At 43.4% G+C, this 16,884-nt stretch overlaps 1 protein-coding gene across 1 annotated transcript in view; it reads right to left on the bottom strand.

The window, feature by feature from the left end:
• Window positions 1-12,002, bottom strand: part of spop (speckle type BTB/POZ protein) — a gene marked incomplete at its 3' end in the record, with an annotated part of 59,078 nt that extends 47,076 nt beyond the window's left edge. The window contains exon 1 of the mRNA XM_079177088.1: window positions 11,939-12,002. The remainder of the gene's footprint in view (window positions 1-11,938) is intronic.
• Window positions 12,003-16,884: the final 4,882 nt, after the last annotated feature.

A 16,884-nucleotide genomic window follows, 5' to 3' on the forward strand; every position in this document is an offset into this window, starting at 1 on the left:
ACACAAGCAAAAGAGCAGCTCCAGCATAATACCCACCGGCACGTTTAAATCCATCTTTACAAGCTATCCTGAACACTTGTAAAGCGTACGTATTTCGCCACTTAGCTGCAATATGTGAATGAATGTCTGATAAGTAAATACAAGGTCTCGTGTACTAATTGCATACACAAATACCTTTACCGCAATGACTTTGCGTCTCATCACATTTAACACGAAATCCAATCTGCACACTCTTCTCCTCATATTTTGCACACTCAGCCTGAACCATTCGATATAAAAAATTCAATATATGAGACCGGCCTGCGAGCGAGATTGAAGGGCTCATTTGACGGACACAATCCTCTAAAAACGCTGCACACAGCTGCTGTACTTTGTGGTGTCATTTTTTGCCTGAGGTTTACACACACAACCCTTAGATAAGGCTGTACGTGCACATGAGTGTGTAAACATCATGCCATGCGGTGAAAATCCAGACTGGAGCTTTAAGTCCCACATGTAAAGCCTTTCAGTCGAGGCTCTTGTGATTGGTCCTTACACACCCCTCCAATGTGATCAACTAGCCCTCTAAAAGACTTTTACATAAGCACAGACAGACACACACATACAGCATAGAGAGCCACTGTTAAAATGTGAGAAAAAAAAAAAAAGATATATATACTCTGAGGCACACATCAAACCACAGTGGGCCTATGTAGCCAAGATAACAATAGAAAAGTGCTTTCTAAATGACAAAATGATACTGGCTACAGCAAATCCACAACTCGCTCTCACTCTGTGTATTCTTCTCCAACGCAGGCGCCCACTCAAACGCAGCACAGTGTGCCTGACCATCACAGTAAAAAACGTTTTTCTTTTGACAATATGTGTCTTCTTTTCTCTGAACTAAGCAGCAAGAGAGAACAACACATGTGCGACGTTTGCGTGCACCCACTGAGATAAAGCTCCTTTCACCTTCATCCACACGACGATACTGGATGTGCTCTTATATACGCATTAGCCCGCCTGTTCTCGTCTCCGCGAGCTCGGAGAGAAAGGGAGGAGAGGATGGAGGGAGAGGGAGCGGTGTTGTTACCGCAATGATGCAATGATGCAACTTATAATTAAAATGCAAATAATAATAGGACAAGGAGCCTCTCTTCACCTTGTTTTCGCTTTACTCAAACATTCTCAGGGGAGAGGCGTCTCTGCCTGGGATCAATGCATCCGAGTCAGTAAAATCAATATGCATATGAAGCGCTGAAATCAATTGGAGATTTAGGCTACAAGTATGAGCGACTGCTTAGCTGAGAGACAACTTGAGATGCATGGACAGACACATCCAGCCTGTGGCTATAAACCATTTTTCTACTTTGCAATGATGATGTGTGAAGGATCTATTCTTAAACCGAAGGCTAAAAGCAATTATTTCAGCAACGGGGAAACACAGTCCTGTCTGACACACCCGCCAGTGGCCCGTCTCTGTTTTGACTATAGCTTATCACAATAGGTGGCTCAAACATCCCCTAAGCTTCAATCTCAACAAACAACAAAGACGAACGCTGCGGAATGAATGATTTGGGAGCGTTTTATTTCAAAAGTGTGTCTGACAGAGAAAACAGGGGGGGGGGGGGGGGGGGGGGGGGGCTTTTTTAGTGGTTGTCCTTCAGCGTGACTTTGTCATGTAACACATTTCCAGCTCAATTATCTGCATCCAGTGGATTTCAAACACATTTAGCAAGGACCAGAGAGCTTGGTAATTAGCAGGAGCCCTGGCTCATAAGGGGGCAAAAAACAAAGCCTGTCTTTAGCTCTATCTTTATCCCCTCCGCCTGTCTAATCTCCTCTGATCCTTCTCTTATCACAGAGTGTGTTGGACATCATGTGTGCACTCAGTCAATGCCTTTATAGGCCAACAGGTTTCAGCTTTTATAGACCAAAGCGTGACGCAAAACGAGTTATTTGATCTATAAGAATAGAAAATAAGTGAACCTGACTGCTGGGTTATTAATGAAAACACTTGATGTAACACAAAAATGTACTTAGCCATCACTTATCTCGGAGAAACTATATGCAAAAAGTGTTCTTAACACAGAATTAACTTCAATGCACTCTGAATCCACCCTGATTTTCTTCTGATTTATTAAGAAATCCTACAGTTGAGATGACATTTCACACAGAAATACAACATTGTGCAAAAATCGATTCAATGTTCAGTCGTGACATGATTAGAATTTGAAATCTAAAGGTTAAGGCCATGTCAGGCTTTGGTTGCCCCCCTCCTCCTTGAGTTGTTTCCATTTTAATTATGGTTTCAAATCATGTCAGCTTTCTTTAGCACAGAAATGTCACCTTAGGTAAAACTGCTTTCATTCTATTCCCAGATCCATATAAAGGCGTTCCAGCGAGGGACAATTTAATCTTCCCTTCACGCTCCCCCTTCCCCTCACTACAGTGCTTCGTCCAGAATCGCTCCCTATTTGATACAAAGTGTGGTATACTTACATTGAGCCATTTCATTTGACAGCCTGAATTATATGTTTAACGTTTATGTACTATAAAGTCATAAAAAAAAAAAAAATCCCTCGATAGAACACAAAAATGTAGAACTCAATGATCCGCTGCTGCTCCTAAGACGGCAATGGAGACACGAAATGAAGCACGATTAGCGTCTGAAATCTCACAACAGAGTAAACTATTGAGTGTTTCATATGTCGAGAGTAGTGGAGGAGTAAGTAAGGCAGAGGTTTCACACACAGAGAGGCTTTACTCCCTTTTCTCCTCACCATCGCCTCTCTTCTTTCCAACAATTATAATGATGAACTGTGCCGGCAGCAGTACAAGTCACTGAATTTGTGAGATGTCATCTTAAACAGAGTGGAGGAGACGAGGCACACAGGAGACAAAGACGAGTGGGGCGGGCAAACTTGGTGTGGATCTCCATTTCAATTCTTTGTTTTTTTGGAGGAGAAAAGACATAAAAAAAGAATTTCTTAAAAGTATCCTCAAATATAGTTGTCTTGATTGACAACCAGGTGTGCCAGGTTTAGTATCCTTTTTACAAGACACCATCAATAAACCAAATATCAACGACTGTTGGTGGTCCTATTAAGATGAAGTACTTCAAATCAAAGTGGATCCACAGACACACGCAGACGGAAGAGGAGCCGGTTAAGATCAACTGTTCACTTAACTTGTCATGCTGTCATATCACTGTGCTGAAATATGGGGATCAAGGGCAATATAATGCCGTGAGGTGGAGCGGCTGCCATTTTTCCACACAAACAGCCCATCTTCCACCTGAGGGGACACTACTCCTGCTTCTTACCAGATGTCACATCTAATCCCTCTCTCTTATTTGAGACCATTCAGCAGGAACCGCTGAAGCAGGGAGCCGCTGTAAAGGGTCATCCGAAGAGGTGGTCCTGGGTCATCCTTTGTTGAGACTGTCCTCCCCAAGAAAAATGACAGAATTCACTTGTTTCAGCGAATACACCAACACAACATTATGATAATGTTCAAGTGCCCGATAGCAGCCTTTTGGAGTTATTACTATGGTGGCTGGATGGGTCAAAAAAGACCTTGAGACCACTTTTGGTGCTTCCCGAAACCTTAAATAAGGATCTTTCCAAGGCAACCATAGCATTGTCAAATCATATATATATATATATATACTTATATTTCTACGTGTGGTTTTAAAGTGAACCATTAGAAGTAAAAGAAATCTCCCACATACAAGAACTCAAAAGTCTAGAAAAATCTTAACTGATGTTGGAAATGCTTCAAAATGTAAAATGCAATTAGGTGCGTTTCCAACACCTCTCAGAGACCGAGTGGTGAGACAGAGTACTCTCAGGTTGACAACAAAAAGATGCGAAGTCTTCAAAAACTTCAGAAATGCAAGGCAAGATGCTGTTCTCCTCTGCCGTCTACTGATGCGAGGCCGTATTTCATAACATCCAAAGATGGAAACAAAGACATAATAACGTGATTCACTGCCACAGGTATTGTACATTTCATTTAATGAGTGAATCCATCTATCTCATTATTTATCACATCATTTGCCAAGTGCGAGGGTTTTTATGAAGATTCTCATTCAGGACAGAATTCACATATATTCACTTACACCGTAGGAAAACCCAGGCAGAGTCTCACAGAGCGTCGAGGAGATGTGGAGACAGGGAGACAGGTGCACACGTTGCTCTCTGTCTTATTGCCTCTCCGTTGCTCTTTTCAGTGAAAGGAAGGGAGAGGAAAGGTAGCTGCGCTAATAAGTTCACTTCTATCCATCGGTTGCACTTGGTACGACAAGGGTTACTCCTTTGTGTGCCCCAACGTCACTCTGCCTCCCAATTACCACATTTACACACACACACACACACACACACACACACACACACACACACACACACACACACACACACACACACACACACACACACACACACACACACACACACACACACACACACACACATACATTCATTTATATTCAGAGAGAATTTTAAATGCTCCCCATTTAATTCTAAAAAGATGGATAGTCTTTTAAAACAGTGATCTCCTCACCTTTCATACATTGCTATCTATACATTAAAGAGCACATGCATTATACAGTGAGAGATGTAAATGAGCCGTCTCAATCTGAAAAGTGTCAAACCACGGCTGTGTTAACAGGAAGCTAATTGCCAGTATGGCAAAATTAAAAAGAAAAAGAAAACTTTTAAAAATAGAATTTTATTCTCAAGCAATGCCGATTAAATTTCACTGCTATTTCAAATAATTCAGATGCACGGACTTGCTGCTTCTCACATTGTTAGCTAATTAAGTATTTCTCATTTGTGTGGCGTACAGCATGTTAATGTGCTTTCAATGACACCACTGTTGTGGATTTTTGTGACTTTCTCTTTAGGAAGATATACGGCGTTAAAAATGCCAAAATCTCAACAGTTTCAATATTTACATATGATTTTCAGGTGACATTTTCAATATACACTCCATGCAGAACCCGAGTGGAGATAGCGGTGGGCGTCGAGTGGCTGCAGCCGTAACGTCTCTGTTTTGGCTGCTGGCACCTAAATGCCAACCTCTATCCTCGCAGCACTGAAGTGGAAACGACTGCAGAGTTGTAGCCACAAGCTGATGCCAGACAACTGTTAATGTGTCATATCACCCGAATTAAATCAGCCAGCAGTCTGATTTGAGATCAGTTCACTACCTGCACACGGTGGCTCACAGAAAAAAGCCGGCACGGAGGGACTCAAATCTGGACTCCTGCGACACTATTAAGATAACGCCCTCAAAATAAACTGCCGGTGTTAGTAAAGGTGACAGAACCCTGTGTGTCACCCTCCGAATCCGAGCTTTCCTAATTCATGTTAAGGTTACATGTGTTTGCCTCAATATTCTCTGCAGGGCTGAGCCTTTTGGAGGGTCATCAGATGGTGCTGTAGTCGGCTCTGAAAGCAGGAAATGCCACACAGATAAAGCTGCTGGACTACCTCAACCACAAACACACACACACACACACACACACTGACATTTCAAATCTCTGCAGTGAATCTGGGTGCCTGACCAAACAGTTGTGCTCAGAATCCAAGCCACTCCCCTGCCACTATACCAAACTTCCAGCCCTGAAACTCGGCCTATTCTGTCGTTTTAAATTTACTCACGCTAACGATTCAACACGTTTCATCTTTTCGTATAAATGGCACTGACAAATCGGGCGCATCAGGCTGCCTTTGGTGGCGACCCCCTCTGAGATTATCACTCTCTAATGAAGTCATTTGAGTCAGGCAGGCATATTGCGATCTCTGAACGACCAATCAAAACGCACCGGAGAGACTTTCTCGGCTCTGGCAGCACGGTTGCAACACGGTGGCAACAACAGGCAGTGATGGACGGAAGGAAAGACAAAGTGGGAAAAAACACACACACACACACAACAGTAGGGAGCCAGACAGCGTTTATCTGATCATAAATACATAAAGATAATAGGAGATAGTAATGAAGAAAAAATGGATCAAGCAAAAATGAGAGGGTGAAGGAAGCTGCTTCTTTTCTTACTCTGATGTATTCGTCCACAGAATAATATGACCAATGAGAAAAAAAGAAGAAGAAGCAGGAAGATTCTGACAGACAGAGACAGAGAAAGTGAAGCAAACAAGGGAGACAGATGTCAAAACAAATCAGATTCCAGTCCCTGTAACTTTGGATAAGCGAGATGGACTCGTCTTGAAGAAGTTACCGAAGCAACCGAGTCGTTTTCATTCAAAGAACTTCCAAATGCCAATATTTCGACGCATTGTTGACTGTGAGTCGCCAACATCCATTTGATTGTACCCATAAAGCTTTGCAGTGTAGAATCATTTCCTTTTGTCAATATTTACTCCTAGAGAGCTGCACTGTATTACAATTTAAAGAATGTGAAGACCCAGAGTTATATACATCCAGGTGTGGTCATTTGTTGGCATCACGATATCGACAGTACAGCATGTTTTTAAGAGATAAGTGCGGCGGGGAGAAAAACAGACCTGAGTGTGGGAAGGATGAGCAATAGGAGACACGGAAGGAGAGGAAAAAAAGAGTGAGAAATTCCTACTGAGCAATAAACAAACATCAAACTGTCCAGTTTAATGGCACATCTATGTGTTATTGGTTCTTTAGTAAATCAAACCGAATTTAGGCAACCGTGTAGAAGTGTCAGGCAATGATTTCCACAAAATATTGTGAACAATATTACATTTACAGCTGTTATTTGGCTAAATTTGATGCATTGATGATTCCTTTGTTGGTTAGAAGTGCATGAGTACACACTTCCTCTTGTTTTTAGGATGAACATAAATTGAAAAATACTGCACATTTATAAATTAATTACTTTCAATACACAGCTGGCATGTGTATTTAAATGGACAATAGGAGGAGATTTCCCTGTTTACAATAATGTGTTATCACTTAAGGCAACACTGGAAGTCTGCATCTCACAGAGAGGCTTTCAGGGACACAGCTGCTGTAGGACAAAGTACAACGTGCACAGCAGGGCTTTAGCAAAAGGCTAAATCTGCAACATAACATTACAGTTAAAGTCTAAGAAGTGGAGACTAAGCACATGATGGCATTGCAATATAACAATAATATATATGGGAATTGTAGCCAGTTATCAGTATTTTGTGAAAAAGTCTGCATCCCTTAGAGGGACAAATGTGTAAAGTTTTACTGATGAACCAACAGTTTGTCTGAACACCATTTAAACTTGATCTGCATAAAAGCAAACCATCAGACAAGGCGCACCGAGCAAGTCTGGCATTGGATAAGCAGAGACGGCCCACCTAGAGTCCCCGAGTGACCACAATTTGCTGCACGACTGACAGCTAGCAGTGGCAGTCTGCAGTGTCATGAGAAAAAAACCCCAAAAAGACACCCAAAGACAGACTGCAACTAAACAAGAAAAAGAAGAAAGCAAACAAGTAAGCAAGAAAACACATGAAATGAAAATGCGGTCCCATCGAAGAGGAAAAGTATAAATAACACACAATCGTTGACCAGCTACTGCCACACTTTAACGAGGAGCTCAGAGGGAGACGAGGGGGGGGGGGGGGTAAGCGGAGGGGGCCGCCGGGTTGCCGCGGCAACTGAAATTAAAACCCGGGATAACACGAGGAATGAAGACGAGCGGACGACTCAGGTGAGACACACAGAGACGCAGGTAACAAAGATTAATGGAGAAAAATGACCAGGTTGCCTTTTCATCCCGTGAGCGCTGCTCATACAATAATATGATGAACACACACGTCAACTGCTGAGGTGGCAGCAGCTCATTCAACGCAATACATGAAGAAACCATGACGTCATCGTTTAAAACACACACACACACACACACACACACACACACACACACGCACGCACGCTTGCATACTGGAGCAGGATTATTGGAGCTGTGTAAAAATTGCAGCCAAGATTAGATAATTACGTTACGGCGTTTAAAATAATTAAACTTCCAGTTATAAGTTAAGTTTATTGGTATCGCCCCGAATCACAGTGAGGCTTCCCAGCGCCCACACTATAAAAGATAAATGGAGAGGACGCCTTCCAACCTCAGACCATCACTGAAAATGAAGAAAAACTCCCACAAAAGCTTCATTAAGAAAGAAATAGTGGAAGAAACCTTTGACACAGCTACTTATCAGTTAACAACACACAATGATTTTTTTTACAACACTGATGAATTCAAAAACACCCATCTCTGAGCACTGATCAAGCACCTTTCTCGGGCTGCCAAGAGACATAATGCCAACTGGAGGCTGGCAGTTTGTAAGGTCGCAGTGTTAAGGCCCAAAATGTCAATATTGGTCCCGAGGGAAGGGATAATTAAGGCGTAAAAGATCTAAAAGGCTTGTCACATATGGCCGGGCCAGCTGTCACATCTGTCTGTTCACATTCACGCCGGTATAACAACCAGGGCCTGGACTAACGCAGCAGCAGCAGCAGCAGTAGTACGTAATGGCTGCAGCATTAAATGTCAGCTGACTGAGCTGCAGCCACACGGCTCGCACGAGACGGCACACGGAATGAGGAGAAGCCTGGCATTTCAAACAATATTTAAGCTTCCACTTCTCATTTCAGACGTTCACTCCCGTGTGGGTTGTCTCATAAAAGATCTAGGCTATTCCCTGTGGTTCTACTTCAGGCATCCCTAGTGTTCGGCGTTGCGGAACGCAGCGTTGCAGAACAGAAACACAGCAGCGCGGTATTTAAGAGGGGAAGCATTAACCTCTGCAGAGTTCCTGCAGGATGTCAAATAGAAAAGTTTACCCTTTCAGGTCAACACGGGGACAATCCCTCAGCAACCGGAGCACCTTTAGGGGCAAACCGTCAGCCGACGTGTCAGTGAGCAAGGCACTGAGCCGGCTTGCCTGCTCCTGTCCTCACAAGAAGAGTAACAGCGTTGCTCGTTTGTTCTATGGCGTCTATGGCGTAGTCGCTTTGTTGCATTCATGCAGTGGCTGCTTTGATGATAACCACATATAATTTTCAATTCAGCAGTAATCTATCAACAAGAGCCACGCGGCAGGCAAATTAGTCCAAACCTATCCAATTGCAGTGTGTGTCGCTGTAGCTCAGTCTTGGCTCTGTGTTTGCACCGAGCTCAGACTCCTCTTGTCTGCTCCTTTGCAGAGTTTGGAAAATGTCTTGAAAAAGCATTTTTACTGCATCTTGAGTGCAAGTTTGCCCTTGGCTCATTTTGTTTTTTGTTATGCTTGGCTTTTCAAGCATGAGTAACTACCGGCTATTGGATGTCAACATCCGTCTCCTTATGGCCATGAAACTGCGTTTCAGGGTCACTTCTTATAGATGAAGGTCTAACTCCAGACAAACTGCCTCGCAGTTCATTTGAGGTTCAGATTTAAAAGCCACCGCACTCGCCTGCCTACATGAAAGACACGAAAAGCTCAAGGGTTTACATTTCTTATTTGTTAATCTTGCCTGGTCAAGAAACAAACTCGCCCGAGACAAATTATTAGATGTTAACAAACATTTAGTTGATCATGTTTTATCAGACTTGCTCTCAAACTGTGCCATACATAGTCCTCTCTAAAAACACCCAACTAAACTCCTGCAACTCTCCACAGAGATGAGAAGTAGGTCAAAATGGCTCAAGTTCAAGTGGTTATGGTTATGGTTTATTTATGGAGCACATTTAAAAACAGCAATATTTGACCAAAGTGCTGCACGGTTGTAAAACAACATTACAATATATAAGAAGGCTCAATCTTCAGTCACTTCCATCATTAGCTCCGCAAGAGAACTGTGTGTTCAATTCTTTTTTTACCACTTACCCAATCGGGCAAGTGAGTTGCTACATTTACTAGCCCGACGCGGCATTTTACGTCTTCTTGAGGTTTCACACTGAGAAATGCGACGATGTGGTTGTGTGTGGCGGGCGGCTGGTAGAAGTGACTGACAGGTCAGGTGAGCGCCGCGGTCCCCTCGGGCGTGCAGATCCAGCTCCTCTGACTGATCTGAAGAGGCTTCAATTAACTGGAGCAGCCGAGTGTGAGGGAGGGGGACTGGCCCCCAGACAAGCCTCTTGACAGATTTTTTTTTTGGGGGGGGGGGGGGGGTTAAGATGAGTGGGACCCTCCGACAGCTCCTCTAATGCCCCCCACCAACTCCAAGCTTTCTCCATCTCCTCTTAGCTAATTACTAAGTATCCATATGGAGACACTTGTCACTGTGATCACAGCAAATTGGCTGGAACTGCAGGGTCAGCAAGGACTGACTGCCTTTCACTCGCGTGTACAGGCGCGCGCGCGCACACGCACACGCACACGCACACGCACACGCACACACACACACACACACACACACACACGTCTAGAAACTATTTTGAGTTTCCAGAGAGAACAGAAACGAATTCCCAAGCAGGAAATCCAATATCACAGGCAGTGACTCACATACAGTACATCTGCAAAAAAAAACATATTCATGTCAACTCTGCATAATGCTCTGTATGTATGATAATATAGAGAGGAGGTGATTAAAATATATGCCAGCATTTCTCAACAAAATCCCACACACACAGATTTAATTTTCATGGAGACATGCAGCCACGCTGACGTCAGAAGACACTGCCAAGTGAAACGCTCGTTCCACTTTGAATAAATGAAGGTAAGTCACGCTCCAAACATGTGGCAACGTAGAGAAAATATCTCAAGTGTGGAACTCTTGAAATCTCTCCTCTCTCCACCTTTTAAACCAAGAAGAAAGATTCACTTTGCTGAACGTTTGATGGAACAACGCGACTGCAGACAAACCTGTTCGCACCAGCAGGCCAGTGTGTCACATCAATAATTCACCATCACTTCGTATTTTCTCCTCTCAGCACACACACAAATGTGTGTCTTATGGCCTCTAACTGAATAGTGCGCTGTTCAGTCTTTTCATCTCGCCTTTTCTCCGGCTTTCTTGCTGTTCTTGCTAGTTTTACATTACCTAATTAGCATGGAAACGTTTTTCGGGGGAGGCATGAAACACACAGGCCCAGATAATTTCCCCTGTAGGATATAGTTTATTGTTCTTTTTTTATTTTTTTTGGGGGGGGCCTCTCATGGTAGCACATCCTCCATGCCTCCTTTTCTCTATTTTTTTGTCTTTTATTAGAACTGGGTGCAATTTCCACTTTCAAATGACGGCTGAATACTACCGAAAACTTCTTACCCAGCTGCCATTTGTATGATCAAGTGTCTGCTACCTCCTCTGTTCTCTTGCTGCTTGGTATTCCTCCACTGGTATCCCTCAGATCATCTGTCACCTTCATTCTTGTTGAAGGTTTGTGTGTTTCCTATTCAAAGCATCTACCTTATTTTCATTCTGGGTCATCAATTTCCTTTTACCAACCGTTTGGTAAAAGGAAATTGTTTTGAAAGACATGTTTTAAAAAGCAAAAAACAAAACTCAGTTTGCTGAAGAGAAACTACTGAACTACAACTTAGCAACATCATTATTTTCCATGACATGTCTGCAAAGTAGGCGACCGAAGACTTGAACGCCACACAGAATTTAAAAGAACACAGCATGTCAAACAAATGAACACGTAAATCAAACTGAAGACCTGTAACAACATTGGTTTGTATTGCCTGGGCTGCAGAGCACATGACAAAAGGGAGACTCCAATATTTAAGAAGTACAATAGAAACAAGCTAATTCAAGACTCAAAACACCTCAAATTAAACAAGGCCTTGGGTTAAAATATATTTGACCTACACACTGAATTTGAAGTTAAAAGCACTCATGTTTGCCACTAAAATTCAACAAATATATATATCATAGGCTGAAAGTGTTTCTCACACCCCCCTTATTGCAGACCTCCCTCTACACAGTGCAGTTCCTCATATTGGTAGAGTCCAATACCCCCCCCCCCTCCCTTTCTTCCCTCTCCTAGATCCTCATCCCATTTGGTACTCACCTACATCAAAGTCCCTCACACATCTGTTCCGCTTGCCGCTGCCATGACTGGCCAGCTGGACTCTGTCCATCAGGTCTGTCTGTCCGTAGGTGTGTCAGTATACTGCACGTCTGTCCACAGCCCGAGCTTCTTGGCAAAAGCTGCAAAACGCAAACAGCGGAAAGAATCAACAAGACTGTTGTGAGAGCGAGCGTGGGCGTGAGCCGGTGCCTTATCATATTCTTGCAAGAGACTCCTTGTCAAGTTGACTGTTTGTGAGCACATCTGTTATGTAGGAGACTTGAATGCAGAACGTTTTGTTTTTTTGGAGCTGGAGCGTGCGTGTGTGTGTGCGCGCGTGTGTGTGTGTGACAAGATATTACAAAGACATGTTTTATGAAGAGGTAGTGAGGTTTACACAGCGAGGCGGAAACAAAGTGGAACCGGAGCCCTCCTTATGTAATTACACCCGGCATTAAAACACTAATCCAAACAAACTGTATCTGGACTGTTTCCAAAACAGCAAACTGAAGCTAAGCCACAGGTGTGAAGGAAAGCCATCTCATTTCCACAAATCAAAGGACGGCGCTTATAGCAACAAGATTCAAAAGCAGGCTTAATGCTTCTTTAATACTTCTTGGGGGAATATTTACACTGACCCATAAACGTGGATACAAATCTTGGTGGTTGAATTCAGATGTACACGCATTTTAATGCAGCGTGTTAATGTAACGTATAAAAAGGCCCACAGAGGCCCCGATAACAGTACAACCATCTGACAGAACAGACCCACAGTGGCACTCAACTCTGGCGTAGAGGTAGACTCTGGCAGGCTCATTAAGAGCCTCAAAGTCCATTGTGTACTTGGGGGGGGGTGGGGGGGGCTCCGACACGGAAAAGTGCAATGGAACGGTCATTCAAGTCGGGATTCTACTTCGGAAACTCAGGAAAAAAATAGGGAAATGAATCCTGTTTAGAAAACCTTTGTAACAATGTAACAACATTGTAGCTACCGTCTCCACTCAGTAGATTTGTGCTTCTTTGCGAGCGTGTGGTAAATAATACATAGAGATGCCTGTAATTTAAAGACATTTTAAGCAGGAATATTGATACTAATACTCATTTGAGTTAAATGTATTCTATGCCAGGCTCACAAAGTACCAAACTGCATTTTAAAGCAGGCATGAATGACTTGAAATGACGGCAATAGCTACAGAAAAAAAGTGAGTTCCCCAAAAAAGTTAAATAAATTGTGACAAACTGAAACACTTACAGTTGGCCCAGATTCACTGAACAAAGAAGAGGCTACTTTTTACACGAAGGCTCTTTGTATTCACGACCAGTATCCAAACTGCCTGCGGGCTTTTACCTCAGACAGAGAGGAGATGATCTCCGTGAATGAATGAAATATCTTAAGAGCCACATGTTTACACGTACATACCAAGGAAATGTCAATCAGATGCATAAAACAGAGGTTGAGCCCTGAGAGAAATGCCAAAAAAGGAAACCTGACTGTGTAGTGTGTGTGTGTGTGTGTGTGTGTGTGTGTGTGTGTGTGTGGGCTCAGCACTGTCTGATCAATAGCTCCCCTGAAATGAATACGTGATCACTGACTCAACAAAGCAGCCGTTCACTCCAAACTTAACAAAATAGATGCAACCTGGATCAATAGGCCCCGTTTATTCATAGCAACGTAGTTTTATCAAACATTTCCAACAGGCAGATGGGATGCTGGCCATCCTGCCTTTAAAAACACCCCCATTCAGTACAATACATCTTATTTTATTGCTTTTGATTTGTGACATTTAGCAGACAAAGAGACACTGTTATTTCAGTAACCTTTTTTCCTCATGGTCCAGTTTCCCCTTTACATAATGCAGTTTGTAGAGTATTATACCATGGCTGAAGAGAAATACTGATACTTTCAGATAACTGCACAGCTTTGGCACAAAGTTTTATGCATTCAAACTTGGCAACCTGTAGTTTGAGCGTATGCTGCCTCTAATTGTAGCAGCAAGACAATGATGAAGGAAGTGATGAATCGATTAGTATAAAGATGTCACCTTAACAATGACATTTTCATTATTGAGCTGATGTATAACTGCGTAGTAGAATATAAGTAGAATATATAAAAATATAAGAAGGCAACCATATCTCAGAACCTCATTTCTGGCTGTAAATTTCGGCTGTTTTCAGCAAAGAAGCTCTAAAACCAACTGCTCCCATCAGGTGGACTAAGGGGGACATTTAGAAGCCAAAGAGTCACGTTTTCCTCAGAGGTTGGTGGAGAAAAGATGATAATAAGTCAGAGTTGTGTTCACAGCTTGTTTGTGCTGCCCCCAAGAGGATAAAAAAAAACAATTATTGCAGAACGAATGATATTCTGACCTATCACTTCTTTTTATTAATACTATCCCGATAGAACGATCAGCAACGTAACAACAATGTCCTCGACTTTAACATCTTCTTCCTTCCACATTTCTGTTTTTGTTTTACCTGAAACGTTTTTTACTTTCTGTGTCCAACACACACACACACACACACACACACACTGGTCAGAGGTGTGATAGTGGGTTGTGACCACAGGAAATGAAGTATGACCTGTAGCTTGTAACAACCCCATCAAGAGCTCAGATAAGCAGGATGGGAATCTGCCTTCCCGCCCTTCTCTCGTCTCCTCCGTCCCGAGTCGCTTGCCCTCCTTTGACTCCGGCAGTCTCAAATGGTCAGTTAAGACGAGGACAGACGACAATAGACAATCCCCCCCCCCCCCCCCCCGTCATGCCACCCCAAGGCCTGACTGGTTGACTCCAGCAGCGTCTGAGCATCAGGAGACAGCACGGCCCATGTGGGAAAAAGAAGAAAAAAGAAAAACAGGATGGAGCTGCCAGACAGGGAGGTGGGAAACAAAAATACAGGAGCAGGAAAAAAAAATGTAAGGTGGAAAAATGAAGAGCCGACAAGACACAGAGGGGGGGGGGCAGGATGAAAGATGGGTCGGTGTACAATGTACAACAGGCTGATGAAGTAGAGCGAGGAAGATAGAGAGAGAAAGTAGCGGAACAGCAGCGCAAACAATAGTCCAAAAGAAAGGACAGAAGACACATGAAGCAGAGGGCAGACAGGGACACGAGGAGATGGGGGGTACCCCAGAAAAATAAACCGTCAAGACTCAATTCTTGTCTCAAAAGAGGGGCAAAGAAAGGTGGAAGAAGAAAGATTTGCGCCGCCAGGGCTCCTGAAACCTGAACAGACTTTAAAAAAACAATATGTAGAAAGGAACAAAAAACGCCAGGGGGGCTACATCAAGTGCTTCACTACATGTGAAAAAGAGCCACAGAGGAAGAATAACTGGCACAATTAAGAGCATAACTGTCATCACAGCCAATCAACCCTGGTGCCGCCCACACACACACGGGCACCGAGCAACAGACCCATCACGAGGAGGGATGAAGGGCTACTAATTCCCCCCGAGCAAGGCAGCACTAGACTGCTAATAGTGAACAACCAGATATCTTAAGGGCGCAACAGCCACACAGCATCCTAATGCAACGGAAGCGGGAGTCACATGTAGACGATTCGCTCCATCAGAAACACGTCCCGTGGCTCCTGAGAGAAATACTGACATTTAAATATAATCCTGCTGACATGCAAATGAAGTGCAGCCAATTCCACAACCCGCATGTTCATCAGGAAGAAAAAATAGACGTGGTGTGTGAATCTGAAAGCAATCACAGGTGGATGCATACCCTCACTCAATGAAATACAAACTAGATTTAATGAGCTCATCCACGGTGACATTTCCTTTTCCATTTCTCCATCTTTTCCAACCATCATTCAGCCCCCCCCCCCCCCCCCCACCAACGTCTGCCTCCCTCCACCCTCCCTCCACCACCCCCCACCCCCCCACTCACTCGTTTCTTTTCACTCTAAATCCAGTTCTCTGCCTCCGTCTTTTTCTCTCTCTCTCTCTCTCTCTCTCTCTCTCCATCCAAAACAACAGCCTTTCCAGAAAGAGGGCCATCAATCTTCTTCAATGAGAGCAGAGTGCGAGGGAGTGCCAAGGCTGGAGCAGATTACTATCTCTCCTTACCACCACTCAACACTGGATAACATAAAGAAGGAGAGGAGAGGCAGGGAGGGTCGAGAGCGAGTCAAAGGCGCAATCTTTGGATAGCGAGCGGACACATTAGATATTAAAAGTCTCAAACAAACTTCCACCCCCTGTCAACAGCGGAGGCTCGTCAAGCAGAGGAGCACAGCGGCAGAATTTAAAATCTTTAATCCTAACTGGCAACTCCAAACCTGACCCGGGGTTTATTCCCACAGAGAGCTCTGCTAATGGAAAGACAGGAGCTACACACTGTAGCTTTCATCTCCTGTAAACAGCTGGATTTGGAATTAATTGGCCATTTTAATACATTTTATTAATTCATCTATTTTGATTGTCTTGATCTGTTCAAATGTCAAAAAAGATGATAAAAGAGAATCCACATCACCAGCGCCCCAAAGTCCACGGTGACCTCTTCAAATTGCATTTGAGAAACGAGCAAAGATGTATTCCTCGATAGATGATTAACTGTGGAGCTCTGAAGCATTTTATCAAATCTGCTTATTGAATGTGGATCCTTTCAAATCCCTTGCCAAATTTGAATTGATGTTAAGCTTGAAAAATCCCTCAAACTCAAAGAACCGTATTCACCTTTGGCCGAGAAGGGAGGCGCACTCCTCTGAAGGTTTGTCAGACCCTTTTATTTGATGTACATATATGTACAAACATGTACCTAAATTCACTAATACGTAGGATATTGCTGCTACTTGCTCAGCCAATCCAGGTATTTTAATTCACAGGAACCAACAGGACCCAAATTCCTGAAACAAAAATGGAGAGGGGACGTGATGGAGCACAATGTTTATTTACTTGAAAAGGCACTCCAACAGTTGTATGTGAATGTGTGATGTGCTAA

The sequence above is a fragment of the Pholis gunnellus genome (genome assembly GCF_910591455.1).
Source record: "Pholis gunnellus genome assembly, chromosome: 17".
NCBI classification, from domain to species: Eukaryota; Metazoa; Chordata; class Actinopteri; order Perciformes; family Pholidae; genus Pholis; species Pholis gunnellus.